We start from the raw sequence: 12,319 nt of genomic DNA on the forward strand, positions 1-12,319 counted from the left end.
GCTTATCTCACTTGAAACCAAATTCCTGAACTGGCACATCCTCTGTGTTAGATTTTATGTGGAAAGATTTATGGAAGGCTAAACATCACTTTGGAAATGCTATAATGGATTAAAAGGCAACGATGGACGATGTGTTTTCTAGAGGCTGTGGTCTTTTTGCTCACCAGTGAGCCCCATCCAAGCTAGCAGGAAGGTGGAAAGAAGTATGTTGCAGCCCCAAAAGCAAACATAGGGCTTTCAAGTAGCAGAGCCAATTGTAGCAGCACCAAGAGGATCTTACTGTAAAGCTTTGCCATAGTTTTGGACCTAGAGTAGGTTTGTACTATTAGACAGCAGACAGCAGTTGTTTGTTTTTTTTCCCCCATATAGAATATTTGCAAAATGTAAAAGGTTCTCTGTGGTTGCAAATAGAAAAAAAAAATGCACACATAAGCAGATAATAGATCAGCTTTCCCCAGTGACCAACTGCCAGCTGATTGAGATCCTACTTTGCAGGGAAGTGGAAGCAATTAGTTTCTTCATCATGGGAAGTGGTCCCTGGGAGCCTGTAGCCAGGGACAAGCCAAAGCATGGGCTGATGTGTGATTATTCCAGCTGTGAGCCCTGATAGGCTGTAGGAACTTGATCATGAGTTCACAACACTGAGAACTCCAGCCTTCTTCAGCTCTGTTGTAGGGCTATGTGGGATTAGTCCTGTATGACTTCAAGCTTGACGGCTCTTGTTGAATTGGGAGGAGGAATTGGGGAGGAAAAGAAGGTTATCAGGAGTAGTCAACATGGATTCACCAAGGGGAAATCATGCTTGACCAATCTGATGGCCTTCTATGATGGCATAACTGGCTGGGTAGATGAGGGGAGAGAAGTGGATGTTGTCTACCTTGACTTCAGCAAGGCTTTTGACAGTGTCTCCCACAACATCCTCATAGGAAAGCTCAGGAAGTGTGGGTTAGATGAGTGGACAGAAAGGTGGATTGAGAGCTGTCTGAATGGCAGAGCTCAGAGGGTTGTGCTCAGTGGTGCCGAGTCTAGTTGGAGGCCTGTAGCTAGTGGTGTTCATCAGGGGTCAGTACTGGGTCCAGTCCTGTTTAACTTATTCATCAGTGACCTGGACGAAGGGACAGAGTGTACCCTCAGCAAGTTTGCTGATGGTACAAAACTGGGAGGAGTGGCCAATACACCAGAAGGCTGTGATGCCATTCAGCGAGACTTGGACAGGCTGGAGAGCTGGGCGCAGGGGAACCTAATGAAGTTCAGCAAAGGCAAGTGTAGGGTCCTGCACCTAGGGAGGAATAACCCCGTGCACCAGTACAGGCTGGGGGTTGACCTGCTGGAAGGCAGCTCTGCAGAGAAGGACCTGGTAGATCTGGTGGACAAGAAGTTCACCATGAGCCAACAATGTGCCCTCGTGGCCAAGAAGGCCAATGGTATCCTGGGGTGCATTAGGAAGGGTGTGGCCAGCAGGTCAAGGGAAGTTATCCTGCCCCTCTACACTACCCTAGTGAGGCCACACCTAGAGTACTGTGTGTGGTTCTGGGCCCCCCAGTTCAAGAAAGGGAACTGCTAGAGAGAGTCCAGCGGTGGGCTACAAAGATGATCAGAGGACTGGAGCATCTCTCTTAGGAGGAGAGGCTGAAGGAGCTACATCTGTTTAGCCTGGAGAAGAGAAGACTGAGGGGGGATCTTATCAATGCTTACAAATACCTTAGTGGGGTTATCAAGAGATTGGGGCCAGACTCTTCTCAGTGGTGCCCAGCGATAGGACAAGGGGCAATGGGCACAAACTGAAACATGGGAAGTTCCATCTCAATATGAGGAAAAACTTCTTTACTTTGAGGGTGACAGAGCACTGGAACAGGCTGCCCAGGGAGGTTGTGGAGTTTCCTTCTCTGGAGATATTCAAAACCCGCCTGGATGCAACCCTGTGCAACATGCTCTAGGTGAACCTGCTTTGGCGGGGGGTTGGGCTAGATGATCTCCAGAGGTCCCTTCCAACCCTAACCATTCTGTGATTCTGTAATTCCTTTTGCTCTTCGAAGTTTTAACACTGTATTTCAAGATTGAGTGAGTAATAGGAAAAAGTGTCTTGAATCTGCTAGCTGAGATTGCCAATTTTTACACAGCAGTGCTGAGGACGTTTGCATAAAATCAGGATCTTTTGCTTCCTAAGAGTTCATATGCTCTTGCTGCTTAGCCACCTGTAACTCTATCTAAACACTTGCACCATAGTTCTTGTTGATGCGTGTCATCTGAGCATCCATATCATTTCTTCTGGTACTGGACAACAATCTGATGTTATTGTCATCATCTTCAACTTTTGATGACAGCTGGCTGTTAAAGGCTTAGCTATGGAAGACTATCTTCAGGTGGGAAATCAGCTTTAGTAGCAAGGAGCAATGGTCTGGTTTTCATGCAAATCAAAATCTATCAGTAATTGGGAGAAACATTCAAAAAAGAAAAAGAGGGAAAAAAGAATCCTATAGTCAGAGCAGTGGGAAGACAGTCTGAATCCAGTGCTTTTGCTAGTTTCCCCATAAGCATCAAAACATCTTGAATCATTTTGCTTCCATGCATTTTTAATAGTTGAGCCTGTTGAATTTTTAAATAGTCTTCCTCTGAAGGTTTGTATTTATTTATTTTAAAAGATTTTGGATTTTGCTAATTTATTTCTTATGATACTTTGCTGAAAATGAAGAACCCTACTCCTAGTCCCTCCAACACCTTGTTTTGTTGCTGCCCGTTGCAATGACTCGGGTCATCTGTCTTGCTTTCTAGAAGGGAACCTGCTGGGAACTGATTGATGAAAAACTCTATGCTTTTGCATGAATAAAATATGGTTAGGCAGGAGCAGACCAAATACCACTGTAACTGTGCTTGCAGGCACACTGATACTTGCTTGTGCAGAGGGAGTTATCCACATACAGATGGGTCTGCCAGGTTCTGTTGAAATGAGCAGAAGTGTTTTAAATTAACTTGACAAAAGGGATTCCCAATCAGTTGAAGAGTTTCAGGTCAAGCAGTCACCATTGCTAACTGAATAGAAGGGACTTGGTGCATGGTTTTAAAGGTAAACAGAGCTGTACTTTTGGGGTCTTGTGGAATTTTAGGTTAAAAAGCCTACCACAGTAAGCACTGAAGCTCATGCTATTTGAGAGGAGTTTAGTGTATTGTCCCAGGTAAGCCTTTAATTTTCAATATACTTTCTCTTAATTTTCATTGAAAGGATTGCCTTTTTTTGCTTGCATATCTTTGGGTTGTCATATATCTGATGCAAAATACTGTTTTCCATCATTTCATTTCTTCTTACCCTCTCTTTGTTTCTCATCACTGTTATATCTCACAGTTCTGAAATGGAAGACTGACATCATTTCCTGAGATAGGAACTTTTTTTTTACTTTGTCTGTATTTATTTTAATATTCAACTCATCCTCTCCTTTCACTCTTGAAGATACCTAAACTGATCTTACTTGTTTCTGCACAGTGACAGAGTTTGAATTTAGAAGGACCCAACAGTGCTGTTGCTTACGCAGATGTAACTGGGTAGTAACTCTCTTTTCCTCTGAGTGCAAAATCAGGACAACCAAAAGCAGGATCAGGATCCCAAAATACACCGTGTGAAGGTGCATTGAATGATTCCTCAACATAATGCAGACAAAATGGATAGCACAATTTTGTTGGCTGGATTTATGGGGAAAATAGGGATAGTCTAAATATCCTTATATTTTTGCATACATATATTCTGAGTTTCTAAATAGCATTTCCTAAAGAAGAGTAGCTCTTTGGTCCATCTCCTGTAAACTGTTTATTGAAATACATAGTTCCCTTTAAAGAAAGTTAAAGTTGTTGTGACAGTTTTATAGTTTGTGTCATAATAGCTGGTGGTCTGATTTTTTTCTTCATTTTTCCAAAGGTATCTAGTCCTTTAATTTCCTTATTCCTTTCTCAGTGACCCCACTTCATATCAGTCCAGACAGGGATAGTTTTCATTATTCTACCCAATATTAAGCATGGAGGACAGGGCTGTGTGTGCTACAGATTTACTAGCTTTTGGAGATGTCTTCACTTTGTATTCTTTCTAGGATACTGCTTGTATTATTTTTCTTGGCCTAGTTCTCTCTCCTTCTCCCAAGCCTTTTATGTGGCATGTCAATAGTCACAGTCACATAGTTTGGCACTACTTTTATGGGAGGTTTGATCTTCTAAAAGTAGCTGCCTTTGGGACAGTGAATACTTCTGTCTTACCACTTGTTGTTTTATAAGGAGCCCTTTTCTTCTCACTAAAGCATGCCAGACAAGCTGTTACCTATTTTCATGTCACTTGTGAAGCCTCGACAACTCCTGATCCTCTTCACTTACCTGTTGCTAAAAGCACAAATGGAAGAGGATGAAAAATCACAGTCCAATCACTACTAGTTGGTCCTATGTCTCTGAGGCCCCACAGTTAGCATGTTGTTTCAGATCCAATTTATTTTGGACTGGTCTTTGACAAGAGAAGACAGCTAGGATATGAGATTGGGTGTCCCTTCTCAGTTGCCATGCTTACTGTATTTAGTGCCTTAATTCAATGCAATGTTAATGTTTCGTCTTAGTAACTGCCACTGTAACAACATAAAATATGAACCTATGATGTGTAGCTCCCTGGGAGAGGTTTAAATTTTTCTTTTATCCATATCATCGTAAGTAAATAGGAAGGCATGTTAACTCTAATCTAATCAAAATGTTGTAAAACCAAGTGCACTTATCTGATTCCTAGTGATGTTGCTGTCATTTTAATAAAAGCTTAATAGTGCTCTAACATGAAAACATTATTTGGAAAGTGAAGAGGTATGATTAAACATACACATCATATTTGTGACTCTAGTATCTCCTAACTCCATTTAAACATAATCAGAAAGAAATGAATGCTTATGCAGCCTGAAAAGTGACGAGTCATTAGTATGTCATATTGTAGTGGTGAAAGCAAAGCTGGTGTCAATAGCATCTGTACAGCCTAGCTGAGAACAGTCTCACCTTTTGAGCAGTCTCAGACTCAGGGTGCTGGTCTGGCCTTGTGCTGCTGCTGTGCTGCAATGCAGAAGAAGGGAAGGGAGCAAGCCAATCTTTGGAAGACTTTTCCTTCTGTCAGGTGATGAAACAGCAGTCCTCCCAGGTATTTTGTCAGATAGTAAACTAAGAATTCTGTTAGAGGAAAACATACCATGCTGGATCCAACAGCCTGAGAGAGGTGAGGCTCCTGCCACTCCCTGTTCCCAGGTTCAACCAGTAGTGAGGCTGAAGATATACTCCTGGTAGGCACTTTGCCTAGTGATCACATACTTCCTCACAGACCTGTGCTCATTCCAGTCTCTGGCAGCACAAACATACAGGCCCTCTGACCCATGGTCTGACCCCAGTTGCTGCATTCACACCCTTGTACACTCTCATGTACACAGAATAGAGAGCCTTCACCCAGGAAAGAGTTAGAAAGGAATTTAATAAGAGACAGGACAGACTGCATTGAATAAGGTGCAGGGCACAACCAGATAAGCATACTGACCAGCAACTGTTTACACATGACCAGCCCTTTTTATCCCCTTACCCTGTATTTCCCACTCTCGTTCCTCCAAAATCACTTAAACTCCTCCCTTTTCTTGCCTTTGGTTTCTCCCCTAAACATCCCATAAGAAGTCTGTCTGATCCCAAACCACTTTTCCCCTGCATCACATATGTCCCACCCTAGGCAGAAACCCCAACAAAGTCCATGCAGTTACCAGTTGCAATGGAGAGGACAAGACCCTTCGGGGCTGGGTTCCACATTGACATCTTCCATCTAGGTGAGAGACAAAAGGTGAAGCACATACGAGAAGCTGTGCTGCTTCACTGCTGTCTAGACAGTATGTCTTCTGTAGATTAGATTGTGTAATTAGTTGCCAGAACATCTACTTTGTTCTTTTATTCAAAGAAAATTGGCACAAAACTGGAAACTCATGCTTTAGGATCTAGGACGAAGCGAGTATTTTATATGTGATTAATTTTGTCTGAGAACAATGCAGAGAGAGCATCTCTAATGAGACTGAATGGTTAAAAAGAAAAAGAAATGCACAGTAATCAGCACATGCACTGCTTGCTATGTTGGGTGCTACTTTATCAGTAAATTGAAGGCCAAATCAGTGAGCCTTAAGGCTCAATGGATGCGGGATAAGGAGTGACCGGTAAAGAGGCTCTAGTAATTTGCATTATTGGGTGCAGAACACTGGGTGTAATGAGCTCAAGGTTTTCACAGTGTCTTTAATCCTTCTCATCCAGACACTGCAATGAAGGTTAAGGTTCTGCTGTGGCATAATTAATTAATTTCTGCAATCCTAAACTGCAGTTTGCAATATCACAAGGTCCCTGCATCCCAGAATATTTCAGGGGCTGTAAATCTGGGCTACAAATGCATGTCCATGTTTACTAGACTTCAGCTAGCCCCAGTTCGTGGTTAGCAGTTAGCCTTCATCTTCCAGGTAATACTGTCACATCCTTTAAAAGTCTCTAGTCTGACTCTTCAGTTCTAGTGCTCAGGGAGAGACTTCAGCAGGTCTTCTGAGGTCATCAGTTTGAAGAGATGGCACTGTTGAGAGTAGAGCTTGGCAGAATGCATTCTGCTTTATTTTTAACTAAATTGCTGCAGTGGGACCTAATGGGAAAGCAAACTAACCTTGGAAACTTAGCAATCATCTGTCAGGAATCAATGACCTGCTTCTGGAAAACAGCTATGCCAGTTTACTGGCTATCATTCCCACCCCAGCAGCTTTTCTTGACTCCTCTCCACTTTTTGAAAGGTTGTCTTTGTGCTGTATGTTTTTATATAGAGAATTTTCCATTCCTGTAGCCTCTGACCTCTTCCATGGGATTGTAACTAAAAATGAGAACTGTTGTGAAGGGGGCAAAGTCAAACCAACCATATCAATCACCTTGTCAGTTGCTGAGCTAAATACTCATTACTTAATATTAGAAATTCCAATTAAATATTGGGATTCTGGATGCTATAACAAAGATTATGGAATATGAAAAGATTGTAGTGTTTTTTAATTTTTTTTTTTTTTCCAAAGGAGAAAGATGCTGTGGTTGGAACCTTGGAGTAACCTAGGAAGAATTTTGTGGGTGGGACAACTTTTGAAGTCATGTAATGCTGGGTTTTGCTTTAGTGATACACTGAATTTAACTAGTGCTGGTCAGCAATATTTTTTCCTTATCCACCAGTTCTTATGATACAAGCTTCCTTTCTCATGTCTGTTTGGGGAAAACAGGATGTCTTGCTTCCTTTCCTGTTGCAATGTTTGCAGGATCTCAGCCGGAATGCCTGGGAAAAAAAAGGCATTGCTAGAAAAACTTGTACGCTTCTCAGTTTGTTATTTTGGCCACTTTGTATAAACTGATTTGTCTTCCTTTCAGATAAGCTGTCATCACTTGCACTTTTCTCAGTGTTTTGGTTTAACCCCTGTAGGTGGCTAAGCACTACACAGCTGCTTACTCCCCCAGCCTGTGTGTTATCAACACTTTTGCTCACAAATCCAAAACATAGCACCATGTGGGCTGCTATGAAGAAAATTAACTCCCTCCTAGCCAGACCTCATACACTCAGGAAGCAACTATAGCCTTCAAAGTGTGTGGACATCATGCTATAGTGCTGAAAAAGGCAATGCTTTTGCTGTCTTACAGTCAGAGGGCCAAAGGCAGACTGAAAAGGCGTGGTCTGTTGTGTCTAGGCATCGAGCATTTGGTCATTTCTTTTTCCATTTCATTGATTTTTCTTCTTCTACACAAGGCACTGAGTTTCATGTAACTTGCCTCTGTGTGAGTGGTAATATCAGAGAGCTGTGTAGCAGTACTAAATTTGTTGTTTCCAGGATTAAGACATGTCAGGCTCTTCACTACCTTAAAATCAAACAATAACTGCATTAGAACAAGTACTAGATACTGTTTCCATGAATGAATAGTGAGAGGGTTGATAATGACAGAGAAAAGTTGCCTCTCCACAGCTGGGAGCTTTTTTCCATGCCTAACAGTCCTCACACCACCCACCTATTTCAGCAGTCACTGCTACTGTCCTTCTGCCACCATGACCCATCACATTGCCTATATTTTGCACTGCAAGGCTGGTTTGTGTGGCAAAAAGGCACTGCTGCTAGAAAATTTCTCTCAGGGAGCAAAGAGCTGCAATTGCACACAGGTGCTTGAGGAGTAAGATAGAAGTTTTCTTTAAAAATATCCTTTGGTACTTCCGTGCTTGAACATTGGCCTCTGAAATGAGCTGCGGAAAGGTGAGCTGCAGGTTTGTGGTCTGCCTCTGAAAGAAGCACCTGAGAAATATTTGCTGCTTGTGCAGAGACAGAATGAGTCAGAGAGAACAAGAACCCCTCTTCTTCCAGAGAGTGTCTTGCTTGGTCAAGCTGATGCACGATGGTGTGTGATACGTATGGCAAGCTTGTGTTGCTGCTGCTTCTCTGGAAACTTGCCCTTAGCAAACCTTTCAGCAGTGATGTCTTCTTTGCTAATTGCTTGTCTTCTACTCCTCTCAAGAAAAGCTGATTCTTGAGGTTTCAGGGCAAAGGAAACAGTTGTTGACTTCTTGTTTCTCTTGTGCAAAGGGAATACAATTCATGGGAAGACTTGATACCACAAGGAACCTGGACAAGATGCCACAGATGTGTTTGATCAGTGGTGAAAATTTTTTATATCATCATAAACCATTTTCTAGCTAGTGGAAAATGCAATATGCTGAACATTTTCATTCTGAATGTGAAAAGTTAGAAAGCCTGAGAGAAGTTCTCAAGTCATTTTCCCAGTTAAATATCTTTTTGATTAGTGTCACTTCAGTGGTTGCTATATTAAACAGTCATGTGTGCACACTTCAGTATGGAAAAATAGCTTTTTCCTCTTGGTGGATTTCACAGTATCCAGGCTTGATCATGAACTGAAGGTCAAATCACCAGATACAATTTTAATCATCCAAGGATATATTATTTTTGTTTGCTCATGAATTTGAAATGGAGAATCACCAGCAAGCTTGAAACAAAACAGAGAAGTTGTTATGCTACTTAACTGTTAATGCAAGAGTAGGTTCAGCTTTCTTAATTGCGTATTAAGAAACTGTATTAAGAAACATGCTGACATGATTTGGTTTAGTATATTTTCTGTTCTCCTTTTTTTGTGGGGGAATCTTATTTGAAATTATTCAGCTCACTGTTTTGAACTGGTAGGGAAAAGAAGAAATGTAGCTGATACTGCTTTTGACTCATGTCAGCATCTTTAAGGCTGCAAGCTGTTGCCACCTTCACCAAGCTCTTAGCATCTTTGGAACTGCCTAGTGAAAAATGTTCTTACATGTTCAAGCATTTAAACGAAGCTGCGGTCTTCCATCTAAGCATGGTGTTCCACTTGAATTCTTGGAGTTCAGCTGTTAGCTTCGAGAGGAGGGACAGTATTTGCCAAATCGTTCTGCTGCATGCAAAAACCTCAAACCTTTTTTAGCTGAGGCAGGGAAAGATGTCATACGTTTAATATTTCATTGTCCCAAAACCCAAATCCTTTTGCGTGCATGTGAATGGGTTCCCTCCATTCCGGCTGGCCTGTACAGTTGAAGATGTGTGCATCTTGTAGAGTTTATAATGGCACAGGGTCTAATTTGAATAAAGTGTGTGTACGTTCAGTGCAAGAGAAAAAATGCCAGGTGCAAATGTTGCTGCAATTTCATAATTCTTTTTTAAAGACAAAAATAATATAAAAATGTTTTAATTGCAAAGAGGTGCCTTGAAAGAGATATAGAAGTGTGAGGTTTTTTTCCTTGTAGGCTTGTAAGATGAGTTTGCTCAGTAGGGTAATGAATGAAGCCAGGAGTTTGTAAGGGCTGTTACAAATTAAATATCCATTGCTGCTAAAATGTAGCCAGTCCTATTGTGGAAGATGGCATCAAATATCATGTAACGACTCTGATTCAACTTTAATACAAGAAAGGAAGGGAAGAAGCATATCTTTAGATGACCACTGAGATTTTTGGAGGTCAGTACACAGTTGGCCAAATCATATACTGCTAGTTATCATTATAGCGTAATAGTAATTGCATACACCCCAATTGCATTATTACTGTAGCCTATTCTGCCACAGCCTTTCTCTCTCTCATGAAAATATTGATCGTAATCCTAGAATTGCCAAAATATTGATGCCACAAGTGTGGGTGATATCACTACCTTTTTTGCAATGGGCAGAAAATTAGCCTCATTTAGTTCCATGTTTTGTTATACTTGAAAGAATGAAAGTTTGCTGCTTCAGATTTATTATATTACAATATTTTGCTGCTTAGGATAATTTTAGATTAAGGGAAACTTGCTTCCTAAATCATCACTGCCATTGAAGGCAGTGCCAATAAAATTGATCAGTTCTCATTGTAATCAAAGTTTATAATATTTCTGTCCCTGGTCACACTGATTTATTTGAAGCATATTGAAATGCAACAGAGCAGACAGAACAGCATGAAAACTATATCAAAATGAAGGACTTCTTTTTTTCTTTTTTTTTTTTTTTTTTTTGGCATAGTTCTCATGGAGCTTATTTTCCAGAATGAACTGAAAAGGTTATCCAAACTCCAAGATTTTTGCTGCAAGTGTGGTAGATTTCAAGTTTCCAGCTTGGCAGACTCACTCTGTGGTATTTTTTGCAATTTCTCACTGGCTGGGTGACTTCTCCAGCAGCACTGTGGTATTTTAGAGGGAATACTGTATCCAGCAGGGCTGCATGGAGAGAATCATTTAAGAGCCCAACTGTCTGTGTGTGCTTAGGCTGGGGGTGTCAGTACCCAGTTCAAGCAAACTTCCCTGACTCTGGTGGTACTCGCTGTGCCTGTTACAGAGGGGACTGAGCACCATCTCGTGGTGCAGCTGGAGATTTTCTAGTTTCTTCTCTCAGTTCATGTGCTGAGCAGCCTAAATACATCTCCAAAGCAATACGATTATTTTGTGTTTGTTGGGTTGTTGTTTTTCTACCTGTGAAAGGGTGGAGGCATGTTCAGGATGCTTTGTGGAAAGTAGTACAGAGGAAGATTGTGTTCATTGGCAGAGCTGTGTGAAAAAGGATGGTTCTGTGTCTCTGACAGCTGCAGTAAATCAGACCATCCTAACTTCAGCATTCCTTTCCAGGGCTGAAATCCACTGTATTTAAAACATTTATTTCTGCCACCTGGGTCTGGTTCCAAAAGTATGGGTCAGGAAATCCAGTGATAAAGCTAACATCAGGCTTGAGGTAATAATAAAAGCGTGCTTGTATAAGCATGTCCAAAACTTCCTTATCAAAATACACATATGGAAAACCTATAGAAATGTTTAATACCTCCTGAGATCAGAAGTTTCACGGAATATATATAGAACTGATGTCTTTTTCTAATAATTCATATGTGAGTAATCCCTCATAATAGGAACAGCCTAGAGTGGGGGTGGGGCAGCTGACAGGTAGGTGAGCTAAGAAGATAGGGAAAATATTTATTAAACCCACCTATTGGAAAAAAACATCAGTGATACTTGCATAGCTGATATTCAGTCACTCCTAACTAGTTAGGCGTGAATTCAGAAGGGGGTTTCCATGGTTAAGTACTGAAATGCCTTGATTTCAGGTAAAATCTTCAAAAGCACATTAGCCCAAACTTGATTGTAAGACTGTAGCAGCCATATGTGAATACAGAGGCTGTAAAAACTGAGGGCAGCACTTCGAAGACATGGTGTTACTTTAAAGCCAAACTCCCAACTGAAGCAACTGGAACCTGTCTAAGAATTCTGGGTAGGAGTAATCAAGTAAATAAGAGGTGCAGTCCATTTTAATCTAATATTTTTTTTGAGTTGAATCAAGGTAAACCTGAGAAATCAGTGTGTTTCACAACCACACAAAGAGTGGCTCTGGCAGGGAAGGTGTTTGAAAACAGGATGGAGGAAACTTGGGCTCTGAGATTTGTTTAGGGAGCCAAAGGGCTGGAGAACGTTTCCTACCAAATTGCGAAGTGTGAGTGCGGAGGGTGGGTTGTGACAAGGCATTCCTCTGAACGGGTGCCAGCCACCTCCCTTGCTATGGAAACAGAAAAGTGAAAGATACTTCCCTGTTTCAGGTAAACTTTGATGCATCATAAGGAAATATTTCTTCCTTATTTTGAGAGAGGTATTCTTCTGTGTTGCCCTTCCAGGCACTTCCTTTTGCCCAGTTCACTCAAATGGAGTTAAAATACAAATCTATTCCTCTTCCTTGCACCTCTTTTTATAGTTTTCAAATGTTGTCAATTATTTCTGTGTTATAAAGGGAAAAGTGCCCATCTTTCTGT

At 41.3% G+C, this 12,319-nt stretch overlaps 1 protein-coding gene across 21 annotated transcripts in view; it reads left to right on the forward strand.

Moving 5' to 3' along the window:
- NRXN3 (neurexin 3) overlaps positions 1–12,319 on the forward strand; it is a 1,063,598-nt gene that overhangs the window by 325,177 nt on the left and 726,102 nt on the right. The window lies entirely within an intron of this gene.

The sequence above is a fragment of the Nyctibius grandis genome, chromosome 4, assembly GCF_013368605.1.
Source record: "Nyctibius grandis isolate bNycGra1 chromosome 4, bNycGra1.pri, whole genome shotgun sequence".
NCBI lineage: Eukaryota > Metazoa > Chordata > Aves > Nyctibiiformes > Nyctibiidae > Nyctibius > Nyctibius grandis.